This window comes from Hemicordylus capensis, chromosome 5 (assembly GCF_027244095.1).
Source record: "Hemicordylus capensis ecotype Gifberg chromosome 5, rHemCap1.1.pri, whole genome shotgun sequence".
In the NCBI taxonomy this organism is placed as follows: Eukaryota; Metazoa; Chordata; class Lepidosauria; order Squamata; family Cordylidae; genus Hemicordylus; species Hemicordylus capensis.
The window spans coordinates 158580248-158597683 of NC_069661.1; the positions used below are offsets into that span (position 1 = coordinate 158580248).

At 43.5% G+C, this 17436-nt stretch overlaps 1 long non-coding RNA gene across 1 annotated transcript in view; it reads right to left on the minus strand.

Moving 5' to 3' along the window:
• LOC128327830 (uncharacterized) overlaps positions 1-13728 on the minus strand; it is a 56668-nt gene extending 42940 nt beyond the window's left edge. Inside the window, exon 1 of the long non-coding RNA XR_008308814.1 lies at positions 13616-13728. This is a non-coding gene — a long non-coding RNA (uncharacterized LOC128327830). The remainder of the gene's footprint in view (positions 1-13615) is intronic.
• Between the last annotated feature and the right edge of the window lie 3708 nt (positions 13729-17436).

The window sequence follows — 17436 nt, forward strand, 5'->3', positions numbered from 1 at the left end:
GAGTGTTGAGATGGAAGTTAAAAATGAAATATGCTCACCTGGAAGGACCATGTGTGACAGCAGTGTTTCCTGACCCTCGCCAAAACCTGCCATATGTTTTTGCGACTCCCACTCCATACACGCCTGGCATTCAACTGTATACCAAATGAACAACTGTACAGGTCGATTGTTACTTTTGTAAGCAACATCAATGACTTGCAAAGTGTGCCTGGGCATGTTTTCTTACAGACAGTTTAAATATCCTTTTCTTAAGCCTCTTTTCATAAATTTACAGCATGTTGTATATATTAACATATGCCACCTGGCTGTAATGTATGTGGACGTTATCATGAATGGTTTGAACTGTGTGTTGCTATGTTTTTCAATTGAATCAGCCCCCTCAATCAGTTTTTTTCAGCCTAAATGATTTCACAGAATTATTGTGATGAAAAATGGGATGGGGGAAAACATATGCCCTATCTTGTAATGCTTAAGAACATATCCGGATCTATAGTGAATGACGGGACTTGCAGTATGAGAGACTTGTTAAAATTAAAAGGAAAGGTTTGTAAATCTCTGAAGAGAATATCTAGTAAAAAAGATGCCAATCAAAGCATTTTAACGTCCTATGCTTCCCCCCTTCATTTCTCCCCCCAGGAACAAATTAGAATCTCTGTTAAGAGTAATTAGGATCATCTACTTTGCATATGAATAGCTTTTATGTTTAACTTAATGCTATGAGTAAGGCCAAAATTATATTGGCAATCACAAGAAAATTAATACATTTAATCCAGTGGAATTTTTCTAATGCTTAAGTTAGTTAAACTGCTTGAAAGGGCTCTCTGGTGACATGCATTAACTCTTTTCATTTCTCTTCTAAAAGACTAATGAAAAGAGTTAGTGCAAGTCACCAGAGATTCAGAAATATTAAACTTCAGGCTCCTTTGTATGTTGCACATTGTGTTCACAGAGGTTGCTTCACGGATGGAAGGGGCAGTTCTGAGCACGTATCATTTATCATAGGGTTGTGCGTTTTGTATTTTTTCTGTTTCGATTTGTACCAAATCCGAATCAACTCCATTTTGTATTTTGTCTGAAATTAAGCCTTCCAAATCACCCCAGTTTTGTTTTGTATCCGAATTAATCCGAATCTGAATCCAAAATAATTCAGATTAAAAAAATGGGTCATGGGGTCAAAAGAGTGGGTGGGGATTATAGTGCCCAGTGAGTGGAAGCTACCACAAAAATTTCAAAGGAATTGTGCAAACTGCTGGTTTTTGGTTAATTTTTGAAGTTTGCGCGTCTTTCAGATTTTCTCCATAGGGTATGATGTTGGTTTCAGGAAAAGTATAGCTTCACGCCGGGTGGGGGGAAAGGGTGGCCTAGAGTGGAGTGTGGTTGGTGATAGTGTCCAGTTGATGCAAGGAAGCTACCACAATTTTTTTCAGAGGAATTTGGCAAAGGGCTGATTTTTAAAGAATTAATGAAGTTATGTGTCTTCCAGATTTTCCTTGTAGGGTATAATGGAGGTTTTTGCAGTCCTGTAACTCCACTTGAGGGGCACTGGGGTGGCCCAGAGCAAGTGGAAGTGTAGTGCACATAGGGTGCCAACCACCCACATGGGTTGCCAACCCATGAAGTACAAGGTTTTGTTCTAGAGGTGTTCTGAGAGTAGATTCTCTGGTAGCATATGAGAGTGGATTCATGGTTTTTCATTAAAAATCTCATTTGCTACCAGAAAATCTAAACTCAACACCTCAGAAACAACGAAGCCCATTACCCCAATGGGTTAGCAATCCAGGGGGTTGGTTGGCACCCTCTATGCAGTACACCACCACTCACTTCGGGCCATCCCAGTGCCCCCCCCCCCCGGGTGGAGTTATGGGGCTGCTGAAACCGCCATTATTTCCTATGGGGGGGAAATCTTAAAGATGCGTAAACCTCAAAAATTCCTACGAAATCAGCCCTTTGCCCTATTTGTAATCTGGGTGCACCACCGTTGGGGCACTGCCACCCAACCCACTGTTTTACCCCTGAGGCCCCACATAAACAAGTAGGAAGAGTGAAGAGAATGACCAATGAACCAGCGTGGTGTAGTGGTTAGAGTGCTGCACTAGGACTGGGGAGACCCGAGTTCAAATCCCCATTCAGCCATGGTACTAGCTGGGTGACTCTGGGCCATTCACTTCTCTCAGCCTAACCTACTTCACAGGGTTGTTGTGAGGAGAAACCTAAGTATGTAGTACACTGCTCTGGGATCCTTGGAGGAAGAGCAGGATATAAAATGTAATAAAATAAAACTGCCTTGGTACTATGGAACAGCTTCATTTGTTCATTTAACTGAACTGGAGTGAGCCATAGCCCAAACAAATCAGCCTACTCTTCAGAATTGTTGAGATTTATAATCACTGCATTTAAGAAAGTGCAAAACCATGGATCATGGTTACAAGAAAGAGGGAAGCAACTAAGATTCCTGGGGATGTCAATAGATTGACAGGTGTGTTCCCCACCCCCCTCCTTTTGTCTCCTGTAGTCCCATGTGGATGACCTGTCCCTGCAATGGCAAAAGTTGTGAACCCCTGGCTTAGACATCATGTCCCACCAAATTACATTGTGGCCTAAATTACATTAGACTGCTCAACTTGGGCATCAAAACTTAGACACCACTATAACTCATAAAAATCAGAAGAAAAACAAAATAGCTCTTCAAAAGACCCCTGAACAAGTCAAGAGATTCTTTCTAAACCTTTGGAAAGAAACACCTGTGTAATTTCAGAACTTTCCTAACCAGCTTCTCAAAAGCTTTTCTGCACAGTTTATACCATGGCTTTTAGCAAGAGCTTTGGAATTGCATTGAGCTCCCAAAGTTATTTGGGTATTTCTGTCTCAAAATGCTGTCTTCCAAATCCCTTTGCAAGGTCAGTTTGCATTTCAATTACACTGAATACAACACTTAACTAAACTATTCATGCTCAACAGTTTTTGCATATCTTATCTTCTGCTAATCACTCAGTGCCTCAGCTGGAGTGGAGAGAGTCAGAGAAGTCAATTTGAATTTCAATGCTTTCCCGAAGAACAAAGCATTCTGTCCGAAACACAGTCATTTTGATTTGGAAACAAATATCTCTGTTTTTTAATTCTTGATTTTGTTTTGGTTACAAAACCTTCACAATTGCCATTTTCGGGCACAAAACGTTTTGTACCTGAATCGAGATGCACAAGCCTAATTTATCATATGTGTAACTGTCCTAACCACTTAAGTGAATTAGGAAAGACAAATTTCACAGGGAATTGGTAAGTGGTCCCTGAAGGGGTTGTTGGAATGTGCAGACAGAGACAGTACTCATGTGTAGGGGTGTGCACAAACACAGACTCAAAATGGGCATGTTCAGTTTTGTGCACCCTTGGGAATTTATTTATTTTTTAAATGAACTGGGCACACATATAGCCTGTGCACATGCAAGGCAGCCTTCAAAATGGCCACCGTGAGCCAGAAGAGGGCTGGAAAGGTTACCATCCTTTCCATTGAAAAACTGAATGGTATTAAATAAATATTTAGAGTATATCTTTTTATTACCCTTTTAGAAAACACAGGCTGGGTCAGTTAGCAGAGAATTTGACACATGGAAAACAGGCGATTCAAGCAAGTGAGCAAAACCACAGACCTCCGCAAACCCGGTTTAAGGAGAGGGGTAGTTTGGTGTGTTAACTGCCTGGAGGACACCGGGCTCACTTGCGAGTCCGTAGGTTCTCACGATCCACCAAAATTGGGCTAAGCAACCCTAGCCCGATTTCGGTGGACCGTGTGAATAGCCTAAAGGTCTCTGATCAAGAACACAGTGAAGTTATTCTGACAATCGCTAGAAAGTGGGCTAAGGGAGCCTCGCCCACTTTGTAGTGATCATCAGAACCACCGGGCTCACGGGTGAGCCCAGCGGTTCCAAGGTGGCTAGCCTGCCTAATTCCCCCTCCCCTAAACGAGGTTAACGGAGCAAGTGCTCTGTTCATCTTGATTTTGTGATCATGTGCTGCCACAGTGCGCGGCAACACATGAGAAGACCACTGACCGGAAGGCTACAAGTAGCATCCTGGTGTCAGGGGTCCCCCTAGATTGCCCTGCACGCTTGCTGATCTGGCTGCCCAGGGACAGGGGTTTGATCGTCCACGGGGTGAGTGGGCTAAGCCCGCTCTCCCCGCCAAGTCCCATCTGGCACTTCTCACAGGTCATGTGAAGAGCCTCAGTGCCTGGGCAGATTCACAGGGTAGCTGGCAGTCTTTCAAGAACCCTGTTCTCAAAACATGCATACTACATACAGCAAATCCCAGGAAGCATACCTTACTCCTTCCACACTATGTATCATACACACACACACACACACACACACACACACACACACTCCCAGAAAGCTCACAATTTTATGAAAATAAATTTAAAAAAAATTAAGTTGCAACAAAACAAAACACCCCAGTTTGCTATAAAGGAATTCATTGCAGTTTCTTTTCTCCAGAATAATTAAAAAAATAGCTGCTTCTGATAACAGTCACATGTGGTATGAAGGATACAACAACAAGCTCTTCCCTGCCTAAATGAAACCCTGATTATTATTATAATAGCATTTTGGATACAGACATGTGCTGTATTAATAAGTATGCTTTGGGGGAAACGGCCAGCTGTTTCCTGTCTCTGAGAAGCTAGCATCCTGAACCTGTGTATATTTACTTAGAAGTAAGTCCCAATTTATTCAATGGGGGTTAATAAAAAATGTGCAATTTTTTTGCACAGACTAGAAGGAAAGCCTCTTTGAATCTAGTGGGAACTACTTCTGAGTACATGTGCAAAAAGAGGACTATAAAGCTGCAAAGCATCCTTTTAAATTAGAACAGAACACCTGGATTTAACAGCTACCGAGTCCTCAGAATTCATTGATTTTTTGGCTGCTGGATTAAAAAAGCAACAACATTCAAAAGAATTTCAACCATGTCAATAGGTAGCAGTAGGTTTTTTTTTTAAAAAAAAAAGTCTTGCAGCTTTGCTTACTTACTAGGGAATTTACTTCTGAAGAAGTAGTCTTAAGATTGTTGTGCCAAAGTCTTCTTGTATTTATTTACTGTATTTTAAGCATGTATATTCTGATTTACTTACAAAAACCAAAGTGGCCAATAATATAATGAAAACAAGGCACTCAAGCTGAAACAAAAAACAAAGAATGAAGCTCTTCTCGTGATCTGTGAGAAGAGCTTCTGGTGGGTCTGCAGGGAGGGTGGCCTTAGCCCGCTCCCCCCGCAGACAATCATGCTTGCAGCCCTGGGTGGCCGGATTGGCCACACACACGACTACTGGTTCAATCACAGCGCTGGTGGGGGCTGCAGGGAAGTTCCAGGATGCCCTGCACGAGCACATGGGGCATTCTGGAGAGACCTCCAAAGCCGAGAGACCAGCTGCAGCCTCGCGGTCGGGGGTCTACTCATGTGTTGTCATGTACTGTGGTGGCACATGAGCAAAAAAATGAGGTTGACAAAGCACTCGCTCCATTAACCTCATTTAAGGGGAGTGGGAATTAGGCGGGTTAGCCACCTTGGAACCACTGGGCTTGCTTGCGAGCCCATTGGCTCCCACGATCAGCCAAAAGTGGGCTAGGCTCCCTTAGCCCACTTTCTACTGATCGTGGGAATCGCTTCAGCAATGGCAAACAGCAATAGAAAACATCTTCGCTTTGATGAACAAGGACTGGGGAGAGGATATACCTCCAAGTCCTCAGCAGCATGTAGTGTATTTTGTTCCAAGCTTGGAAGAAAAATGCATTGGGTCCTAGCCCTGGAAGAAGAACACTCCAAGATCAACCCCTACCAGTGAACTGTGGGGGCTGTCTAGCATGCATATCTACCTTTGTAGCTTAAGTTAGCTATATCAAGATATTAAGCCTTGTTGACAAAAGGAATCGGAGGATGTTTCACATAATTTTTTGTTTTAACTATCTAAGGTCATTCAGGCTATTTGACTTAATAGTCCTCATCATTTGATTGCTTCACCAAGCAACCACCCCCCGCCCACACACACACACACACACACACACACACACACACACACACAACCAAGCTGCTTCCCTGAAGGTAACAATTCAAAAGCAACTAGGTAGGGGTGTGCAAGCCCTACCTAGAATGTTTTGAATGTTGTTGCTTGCTTCAAGCTGGATTAGACATAGAGTTGGCTCAGCAGGTTTGGGGTCGAGCAGGACCAACTTTGGCTGGTCCAAACCAAACCAGGCCTGGTTCAAACCAAGCCAGCTTGGAGCTCTACGAGTAAAGGGAAATCCAGTGAGTATTACCCTTTACAAATAAAGGGGAGGGTAGGGGGCTTTCCTAAGGGTAGAATGGGTGGGAGGGGAGAGTAGGCCGGGCTGGTGTAGGCCTGTTTGAGGCCTCTGTGCATGAACGGGGACCATTTTAGTGACCTCTGCATGTGTGTAGAGACACCGCACGTGTCTAGAGACTGTGTGGTCACACAAATGGCCCATGTGCACATGTGGAGGTCACTAATCTGGCCCCTGCACATGCGCAGAGGCATGAGCTGGGCTGCCTCTATTCCAACCTACTCTGCAGGAGGCTAGCAGGGGTCGGAGGAGATGCCATTACCCCCATCCCACCCTGCCAGCACTGGTAAGTAGGGATGTGCGTTTCGTTTCGGATACAAAACGTTTTGTACACAAAACAGGCCAAATCAGCTGTTTTGCAGCCAAAACAAAACACCCAATGCTCAAAACAGAAAATTTTGTAGCCAAAACAAAATGTCCCTGTTTCGGATACAAAATGTTTTGTTGTTTCGGCTGTTTCAGAACTCCATTTTGCAATTGCAAAAAGTCTTTCTCCTTCAGTCTCCATTTTGAGTTTTGACATCTGTTTGAATTTCCAGCCCTTCCAGCCCACAGACTGGCTAGCGAAAGCATGGGCTGATCTGCTGGCAATTGCCTCCTTATTCCTTTTAAGCAAATTTAAGGGTAAATTTTACCCTCATTGGCTAATGGGGCAGTGTGCATTTACCCTCATTGGCCAGTGGGGCAGTGTGCATTTCATTGTTGTTGTTTCACACTGTTGTGTGTAGATCAATTGCATTCTTGGTGGGGGGATGTGCATGTGCATGACATTTGGAAATCTGCCTGATTTTTCCCCAAGCTCTGCTGTTGTTGATGTGTGATGTTGATGTTATTTGGGGTGGATTCAGGGCAGAAAGGGGGCTTTGGGGGCAGAAGAGTGGTTCAGGTAGTAGTGCCCCAATGGATGCCTGCTGCCACCCAGATTCCAAAGGAATTGGGAAAAGGGCTGATTTTTAAAGAATTTCTGAAGTTGACATGTCTTTGGGGCAGATTCGGGGCAGAAAGGGGGCCTGAGGGGCAATACAGTGGGTGGGGTGGAAGTGCCCCAAGGGTTTCCTGCCACTTGCCCTATTCCAAAGGAATAGGGCAAATGCCTGATTTCTTAGGAATTGTTGAAGTTTACGCTTCTTTAAGGTTTTTCCGCCCTAGGGAATAATGGAGGTTTCAGAAGACCCATAACTCCACCTGGGGGGCACCGGGGTAGTGGGGAGCGAGTGGTGGTGTAGTGCACACAGGGTGCCAACCACCCCCATGGGTTGCTAACCCATGGGGTGCTGGGTTCTGTTGTTTCTGTGCTGTTCTGAGTATAGATTGTCTGGTAGCATACGAGATTTTCAATGACAAACCATGAATCCACTCTCATATGCTACCAGAGAATCTGAATCTACACTCAAAACATCTCAGAAACAACAGAACCCAGTACCCCATGAGTTAGCAACCCATGGGGGTGGTTGGCACCCTATGTGCTCTACACCACCACTTGCTCTGGGCCACCCTGTTGCCCCCAAATGCAGTTATGGGGCAGGAATTATGGAGGTCCATCATTCCCTATGGGGAAGAACTTTACAGATGTGCAAACTCCATTATATCTTTAAAAATCAGCCCTCTGCCCAATTCCTTTGGAATAATTCTGGCAGCTTCCTTGCCCCCACTGGGCACTAGCACCCACCCTACTCTGCTCTGGGCCACCCCTCCCCCCACAACATGAAGCTATACTTTTTCTGAAACCTCTATTCTTCCCTATGGGAAAAATCCTGTGGGAGAAATTTGCAAACTCTTCTATTGACAAGAGATTGCTATCTCTAATATATAAACTCTATGAGAACACGAGTCTGAGAGTAAAATGTGACCACAATGGCCAATTATCCGGAGAGATCCCTGTAGAAAGGGGGGTCCAGCAGGGATGCATACTAGCCCCAGCTCTTTTCAATTTCTATGTAAACGGTCTAATCACCCGTCTACAGCAAGTTGAAACTCACGCGCCAAAGATAGGGGACAGGTGTTTACCTATCCTGATGTATGCAGATGACACAGCCTTATTGTCACAGACCAGAGTTGGTCTAAAAAGAGCGTTAGAATGCTTGAGTTTGTTCTGCAATGAGGAATTTCTGGAAATTAACTACACCAAAACTAAAATCGTGAGATTTGCAAAGAAGCAACGGGTTTTTAGATGGTCCATAGCTGGTGCCAGAGTGGAGCAGGTGAAGTCTTACAGATACCTGGGGGTGGTGTTTCAGTTTAATGGTGGTACCTCTACGCACACCAGTGCCGCTAAATTGAATGCCACTCGATCTTCCATGGCAATCAGGAAATTTTTCTGGGCACAAGGTGGCGGCTATATTCCGGCAGCTAATAAAGCCTTTCAGGCTAAAGTGATACCTCAGCTGCTATATGGGATTCAGGTTAGACCACCAAAAGACTTACAAGCTTTAGAAAAAGTACAATCGGGCTTTCTGAGATCACTATTGGGGGTACCAAAATGTGTCCCGAACTCCTTAATACGGCAGGAGATTGGGCTATGGAAATTGGAGTCCAGGGCCTGGCTGCTCATAATCTTGTATTGGATTAAGACTCATCTTTACCCGGCAGGACTTATACCTCATCTCCTTGCCGCTACCCCACAACCCCATTGGTGTATGATGGTTGAGGAAAGACTCCGGAAGATGGGCTTCTGCCCAGTACAATTGTTAGAACAGGGCGAGTCAACAGCAAGATCCCTAGTTAAACAAAGGCTTAGGGACATAAATTTCCAGGAGGAAAGGGCCTCCGTAAATAGGCCGCTACAATTCCTAAGCACTAAGAAAGACTGGGTCACAGCCTCTTATTTCTATACAATCTATTCACCAAAGCTGCGCTGGGCGTTTACAAGAGCTCGCTTGAATGCTTTACCCTCAGCGATGCTAGTAGGGAAATTTGAAAGAAAACCCTATGAGGAGAGACTATGCCTTTGCGGAGCTGCTCCCGAAACACTGACGCATTCACTGTTACATTGCCCACTTTATACAGATGAAAGAGATTTATTTTTATCTCAGTATCTGAAAGATCTCCAAAGCCACTCAGTGGAGACAATTCTTATATGCTTATTAGAAGACAGGGTATTCTAACTAACAAAGCACTGGTGCTCTATGAGGTGTGTGATGCTGTGGAGGATGCCACTCACATGGGAGGGAGGACATTTTGATAATCTCCTCTTCCACTGAAGTTTTCTGTGTGGCCCAAAACATATTTTGGGGGGATCACACAACTCTCAGTGACATTTGGGAGTGGGAGTACAGAAGACTTGTGGGAAAATATTTCATCAAAATATACCCTCCAGCACACGTACGTGCGCGCACGCGCGTGTGCACACACACACACACACACACACACACACACACTGCTGCAGCTACATTTGTCAAGATCTTGTATGCAGCATCAGCACATCTCATGGTACCCAGTGCTTGGTTTGTTAGGATGTCAGCCACTATCTCTACAATCCACACGTAAGTATTCTTACACAGTACAAAAGCATGATTGACTAAGGAATGTTATTTTGGGCAGCAATCATTCTGCTTGCTTCAGCAATCAGTTTCAGTGTCCTTCAAACACAACTGCATTCATTCATCCCAGGATGAAAGGGAAGTTGAGCCCCCTGATTTCCAGTTCACAACTTGTGATTCACAGCTTAAATATGTAGACAAAACAAATGCAGACAAAACAAATCAAATGGGACAACACAGATAGCTAGGAGTGTGGGGTCACACTCACAGTGCAACAGAGAGGCAGGTACACTTAATTAAGAGTATTTATCCCAATGGACTTCAGCACACTTTACTCTGTATTGCATTGTAGCCCCTATGCAGAGACTATTCAGGGGACTCTCCTCTTATCTATGAGTGCATTGCTTTCTTTATTTTTTCTTCGTAAATAAACCTGTATTGTTTTAAACTTTTAAGAATAAAAGATAAGGTTCTATAATGTGGATGTGGACTGTTCATAAAAGTGTTTTACAAATATTATTTTGACATAAAATAATAATAATGATAATAAAATAATAATAGCTTTATACCAGTGGCCCTTATTATCTATGGACTCCACATCTGTGTTTTGGGGTATCCATGATTGGGTCTTAGAAACCCAGTTTCATTATCTACATAGAAAAAGAGGCAAAATTCACTTATCCGTGGTTTTGAGTGGCTGGAAATGACTCAGAAATGACTTCCAATGCCATTCCCTGCTAGAGGGCCATTTTGCATTTTGTGGCTCTTTTAAAAAATAATTTGCAAATATTTGACCGTTTGGGCAGTTTGGGGGGATCGTTGGAGAATAAAGTACTGTCGTTTTTTCTCTTCTTGCTGCCCCCTTTGCTTTTATGCCCCCCCTTTTTGGTTAGGAACCTAATCCCCCCTCTTTCCCATTGATTTAAAGTTTTGTGATTTGGGTTTTCTGTATTTACGCCTATCGGTGAGAATGGAATCCTCATGAATAACAAGGGCTACCTGTATTCACTTTGGAAACAGTCTCACAAGGCACTGTAATAGATTAAACACATTCATTGTTTGCTTAGCAAATGAGGCATATGCATTTTATTTTGGGAAAACAATTTAAATAGGGCTTAAGGGTTCTGCTCAGCATATTGGTAAACTGTGCAAACTTACTAAGTGAGGAACAAAGGTAGCTATGCATTTGATTGTTGTTCTGTACAGACAATATAAAATTTTCCTATCCCAGCCCTCTTCTCTTTTAATAGCAGTTTCACACTTGAAATAATAAAATAAACTATCAGATAATTCAATGTTCACTATAGATTTTCTCCTGCTGCTTCTGAACAAAGCATGAGTCAAATGTGAACATTGGGAGGTCACTATTTTGTTTATCTGATTTAATTTTGCCTGGGTTTGTACTGTAAAACCTCATGAAAACTCAATATTGTCAGCTTGCTCTGCTAAAGTATTCAAGAAGTTTAACCTGCCAATACAGGTAAAATCCAAGTTGCTCCAAGTTGCTACAACCAGATGTCTGGTTTCTACATTGCACAGGATAAACCAGCCAAGAACAAACAAACTTTTCATATATTATACTAGGATTTTTCCTCACCAGAAGCTTGTTCACACCTTGTCAGAAAATAGATGGTTGGCAATACAAAATCAATCCTGCCCGTCATTCAGTCCATCTTAGCCAACCCAGTCCATCATTTCATCCAGTTTTACTAGTCCATCAAGCCCATCTCCAGAGCTATTCTAACCCTTGGACTTCTGGGCCAAAGTCCAAGGCCTCCACAGCCCTTGCCCCCCCAATCCTCTTTAGTCTGTTCCAGGTGGTGTGGCTGCCCAACCAAGCATGATGATGCTTAATTGGGGGGGGGGTCCAAAGGCCTTTAGGTCCAGGCTCCAAAATTACCTAGGTGCTCCTCTGCCCATCTCATACCTCTTTTCCTTCAAAGGAAGGACATTGAACCCAAAGTAGGCCTGTAACCAGCCTCATTTTTTTGTTTAGGGGATTGCAGAAGTCAGGGGACACAGGTTGTAAAATGTTCAGTGAAACGAGTCAGTGAGGCTGGGGAGGAAAGAGAATTTTTTTGGTGCAGCAGGTACACACCATGCCACCAGCTGGCTACGGGCCTGAATTGGAGTAAAACAGAGACGCACTTCACACGATTATTGTGAAACACCAGGAGGGTTCATGTGGGGTGAGTGGGCTTAGCCCACTCTCCCCGCACATGAGCAGTTGCTCATTGCAGGGTGGCCGGATCGGCCACGCAGATGAGCAGCTCCTGTCAGGCGCTCCTGCACCTGGCCATGGCTCCATCAGGAGCTCCAGGGATCAGGGGAAGAGGAGAGCTGCTGCGCGGCCCACCCGGCCACTGAAACTTAGGAAGGCACCACGCGAGGGTGTGGTACCTTCCTGGATTCCGCTCCCCCTGATCCTGAGTGTGCCATCCACAGCTGCAAGCAGCTGCGGCTGACACACGAGCAGAAAAACAAGGTTAATGCAGCACTCAGACCGTTAACCTCATTTAAGAGGAGGGGTTGTCATGCAGGCTAACTGCCGTGGAACCACTGGGCTACGATCACTGAAAACCGGGCTGGGCTCCTCTAGGCCAGTTTCCAGTGATTGTCAGAATAGCTTCAGTATTAGTTCAAGAAGAGAAAGAGAGAGAGAGAAGAAAAATAAATAGAAAAAGAAGTTAAACTACTCGGAGAAGGAATAATAAAAAGCAAGCAAACCTTGCACTGACAACGATTCCGACATTGTACAGGCTGTTTGCTGAAAACATTGTTTGAATAATGGAGGAAGGTAGGGAGGACCCTTAATGAAATCAACAAGCTGCACTTTGGAATCTCTCCATTTTGCCACATCATGTTCCTTCTGTAGCTTTCTAAAAACAATAATGGGGGGACATCACAAAAGGGAAGTGGACTAGCCCTTTCTAATTTGAGCACTGACTTCAGTGCAGTATAGGGTATGGTAGTGTATCTGTCCAGACTGAAAATTGGCTCACAGTGGAGCATGCAGAACATATACAAATTATGTACCATTTGATAGGAAGTTAATCCTCAAGAATAACTTGATGTGTATTTAACCCTTTCAGTTTCAATACAGGAAGAAGTTAATTGAGTCACTGAAGTAATTTTCTCTTTTTTCTTTAGATTTTATCCAAAAATATGAACTTGGCCAAGTGAACAAGGTTAGTGCAGACTGACCAGTCACCAGATTAAAACAAAACAGGTATTCAGAGAGCCTCACTTGAAGATGACTTTTTAATGATGGCCTAGCCACAAATCCTAAGGTAAAACAAATTGCTAAGGTTTTTTTGAGTAAAAGCAATCTGAAATAGAGAGTATGGACCAAATTATAAACTTACATGAGGGACTAGCAGGATCAAAGCAAGGATTTATTTATGCATGGCTAAAGGACAGTTAATGCATCAAAGTCAACACTTGCATTAGGACTACAGACAGGATTGCCAAGTTAAAAATTCAAAAGAAGGGATGTGAGTTTTTCCCCTCTCCTATAAACTGCTAGGCAGCTGCAAAGTTCTGAAACTCAGGGCATCCATAATGATCTGTGAAGCTGTCATGTTCTAGAAAAGGGGACATTCTTTAAAAATAAGAGACATCTGTCACCTTCAGCCCACTCCTGCAGCCCTGCACAACAACAGGAGCATGAATAAACATCCCTTATTTTAATTATTACAGCAGGCAGTTACAGCCTCATTCCCTTGCTTTCCAACTGCTGGTAACTCATGGCTTATTTTTAGCTGAGAGGTAAGATGATTTGTCTACCTTTAGATGTGATGAGAGTTCTGTTCAGTAGCCATCTGCTGAGGTTGCTGCCCCTGTGCTCACAGTGGGAGGCTGCTTACTTAACCTGAGTGAGGAAAGCCACCTGCACTGAATCATTGACTAATTGAGCATGTCTTGCCTTCCTTTCTTTTTCAGCTGATAATCAATTCCACAGCACAAATTGATTCAAGTGCCACTGGGCCAGTTTGCATAAACTCCCTCAATAAGAAACAGCTACAGTAAACAAGCCTTGCACCCGGATGAATAAAGACATGAGACATAAATGTGGATTAAAATAATGCCACAACTTTATTAATTGAAACAACAAGACAGGAGAAGATGGGAATTCCATTCTCAATGGTGTGATCCCAAAGACTCACTGCTTATACATGAGCCAATCGGCATAACACCAAGGGTGAGAACCTCCGCTTCAGGCAGCATCAGGACAACTGCTGCCCATCTTAGCCACCTAATGTGGAGGCACCTGCCATAGGATTCGCCATCCCCAAGCTGGAAAGCCCTGGAGGTGTTGAGTCCTTAGGCAGGTTGAAGTAAGCCATCAACCATTGCTCCCTGAGCTGGAACACCTCTAGGGAGCAGTAATGACTTCTCCTTACACCAAACGTGTGCCTGAAAGGTGCTCACCAGAAGTCAATTATCCAGGAAACCACACTGTACCTGCATAAAGTGTGAGGTAGGCAAAAAAAGACCCCCAAACAAAGCCAATCCATTGAGGGTCAAAATTTCCTTCCCGGCCCTCAAGAGGGCAACCTGCAAAAGCCCGCACTAGGGATGGAGAAGGCTGCTACACTGCGAAGGACTGAATTTGGGGCTGGCCAGCAACAGCATCGGCTGCCTGCAACCTGTCCCCCTAGATGGACCCCCAGCCAATGGCTGGGCAAGACATGCCTTGTGCCTTTTCTAAATGGGCAAAATGCCTGCCCCCTTGATGCCCTGGGGAGGAGCGGACCATTTCTTCAACTGCCCAACATATTGCTTCACAAAGAGCAGCCAGTGATATGGACAACTGTTAGCAACTTGATGCATGGACAATATGCAGCATGGGCAAATTGACACCTATGAGAGGTCCTTTTGCGTCCTGTTCCATTACTCCGGAATTCTTGAAATCAGGAAAAATTTCTCAGATTAGCTACCACAGCATGTGTGATTTGCTTTGAGTTCCTTGTTTTTCCAATGTACATTATGCACATAATGTGCATTATGTGCTTTTTGGGAAAAATAATCCCCCAAGTGGCTATTGGGGTTGCTTTTTTACACAAAACCCATATCTTGCCAGTTGATAAATTGCTCTTGCAATGGGCATGGGTGGCGAATGTTTACATAAGTGGCAATTCTAAGAGGGTGAGGGGTGTGGCTCTTTTAATTCACAAATCTTCTAAATTAATTGTTGAATAGGAAATAACAGATGATAAAGGTCACTTTCTTATACTTATTGTTAGTATAGGCAGTCAACTTGTGGTGTTAATGAATTTGTATGATCCAGACATGGTTTCCCAATAATTAATACACATCTGTTTTGAACATTTACATACTTTGACATTTGATCACTTGGTTATTGGAGGGGATTTGAATCACACTCTTGACCCCCTTAATGACCATAATACCCCACCCCACGCCCACCCCTTTAGGTTACACTCTCAGACCTGTACGACACTTAAGGCATATATGTTAGATTCTAATGTAGTAGATATATGGCATCTTCTTAATCCTTCTCAATGATAATATACTTTTCTTTCTCCTGTTTATAAAAATTGTTTTATATTGGATTATTTTTTTATGTCTCATTCTTTAGTATCTCGAGTTCAGGCATGCAACGTTGACACGTAGCAATCTCAGATCATGGCCCCGTAAGTTGGTTGTTCATTTGGAAGCTTGTTCCAGTACTTTATTTAGGTAGTATATGAATACATCCTTACTGAAGGAGCTACAATTTGCTAGACAAATAGAACAGGAGATGGAGGAAAGGGATATATATTTTTTGTTTCAACAGGGGCTGTATTACATCATTATCCCTGGTTTGAGATATTTTAAAAGCATTTTTTTGCAGGGCCAGATCATAGCTTTTTATTTATATTTAAAAGGCAACAAATGGATCAATGGTATCTCTCAAGAAGCAAGTTAAGGATTTATTAACCTTATATGCATTACATTCTTCTCCTAAGTCATACAGAACCTTACGCATGGCTAAATACGAACTCAATAAGTTATACTCCTTGGAAACTGAATTTTTGTTGAATTGTAAAGATATTGCAAAGATATTGGGGGGTGGCAAATCTAGTAAATTCTTGGCATCTGGATTGAAGCAGATTAAACAGCACAACAGTCTGTCTTCTATCTGTGATACTCAAGGTGATGTGCACTCAGACCCTGAATTTATAAATCAGCAGGGTTTTTTTTAGTTTTATTCTAAGTTGCATAGTAGTACATATCGATGAAGACATAGAAGCTATTCTCACAAGCAGCAAAAACTGAGCTAGGGAAGTCCAGCCCAGCTTTTGTTGCTTGTGAGAACTTCTGGGATCTGCATGGATCCTGGCAGTGGTGTAGCGGCAAGCCCTCTTAAGTAGCCTGGTGCTTAACTCAGGTTTTGGGTGCGAGCATGCCCCCAAACTGGGCTATGTGATTGTGTGGCTGTCATGACTGCTTGCAGCTGTGGCGGGCACATGGGGGGGGTAGTTCCCATTACTGCACTGTGCACTCACATGGTTCAATTTTGAGACTCTGGGGTCCGGGGTGCCACATGGTGGCACTTCCCTGTGCCCAACCCCCAGAACTGTTGGGTGAGTAGCTGGGGAAGCCAGAACTCATAAGGGTGGGTAATTCACCCACCCAGAGACTGCTCTGTGATTGTCTGTAGGAACGTAAAGAGGCAAGCTTTCAGGAGTCCTCCCCACAAAAGAGGGTAGCCCTTCTCACCAATTGTGAGAAGAGCTTCATATATTGTTTCCTGCAAAGGGTGCATTTTCCACATATAACACAAGATCAGATCAAACATTATGTGTACCTCTTTCTCTACAAGAAAAAATGACCACAATTAAATCTATGAAATCTGGAAGGGTCCTGGGGCCTGATGGATTTTCTGTGGAGTTTTACATGAAATATATTAGTTTCCCAGATACAATTTAATTGCAGGTGCATAATGATGTTTTTTTAGTAAGTACTTCCCTCCTACTTTCAATGAAATTTATGTAACTGTTCTCCTTAAGTCCAGTAAAGAACCTGGTTTACTGTATGTACTAGCTGTATACCTATCTCTTTGTTACATGTTGACACTAAAATATTCACAGCCACACTCTCAGGTGGGGTTCAGACTGTGCTCCCTACCATTATTCATCCGGTTCACACCCTGGTTTACATCTATCCGCCAAGCATCAGACAATATTATATTGTTGTTTGATGTATTAGCCTTATCCTCTGAAAAGCAAGACCCAGCCACTATAATTTATTTAGATGCAGAGAAGGCATTGACAGTCCATCTGGGCTTCCTAAAACATGTTTTGATTAAAAATGGATTTCCCACAAGTTTTTTGACTTGGGTTACTATGCTACAAATGGCTCTTTATTCATGAGCAGTTGAGGGACCGGGGGTGGGGTTGTGGAGTGGCTGTGGTCTACAAGATTAATATCCCCCTTACCAGGATCCCTGTTAGAGTGTCAGACCATATAGAATGTGTGTACTTAAGTTTGGGGACCAGGGAGAGACTGGGACTTCTGTTGGTGTACCGATAGCCCCCTGCTCAACAGAGTCCCTAACTGAGCTGGTGGACTTGGTCTTGGAATTGGTGTTGGAGTCACCCAGG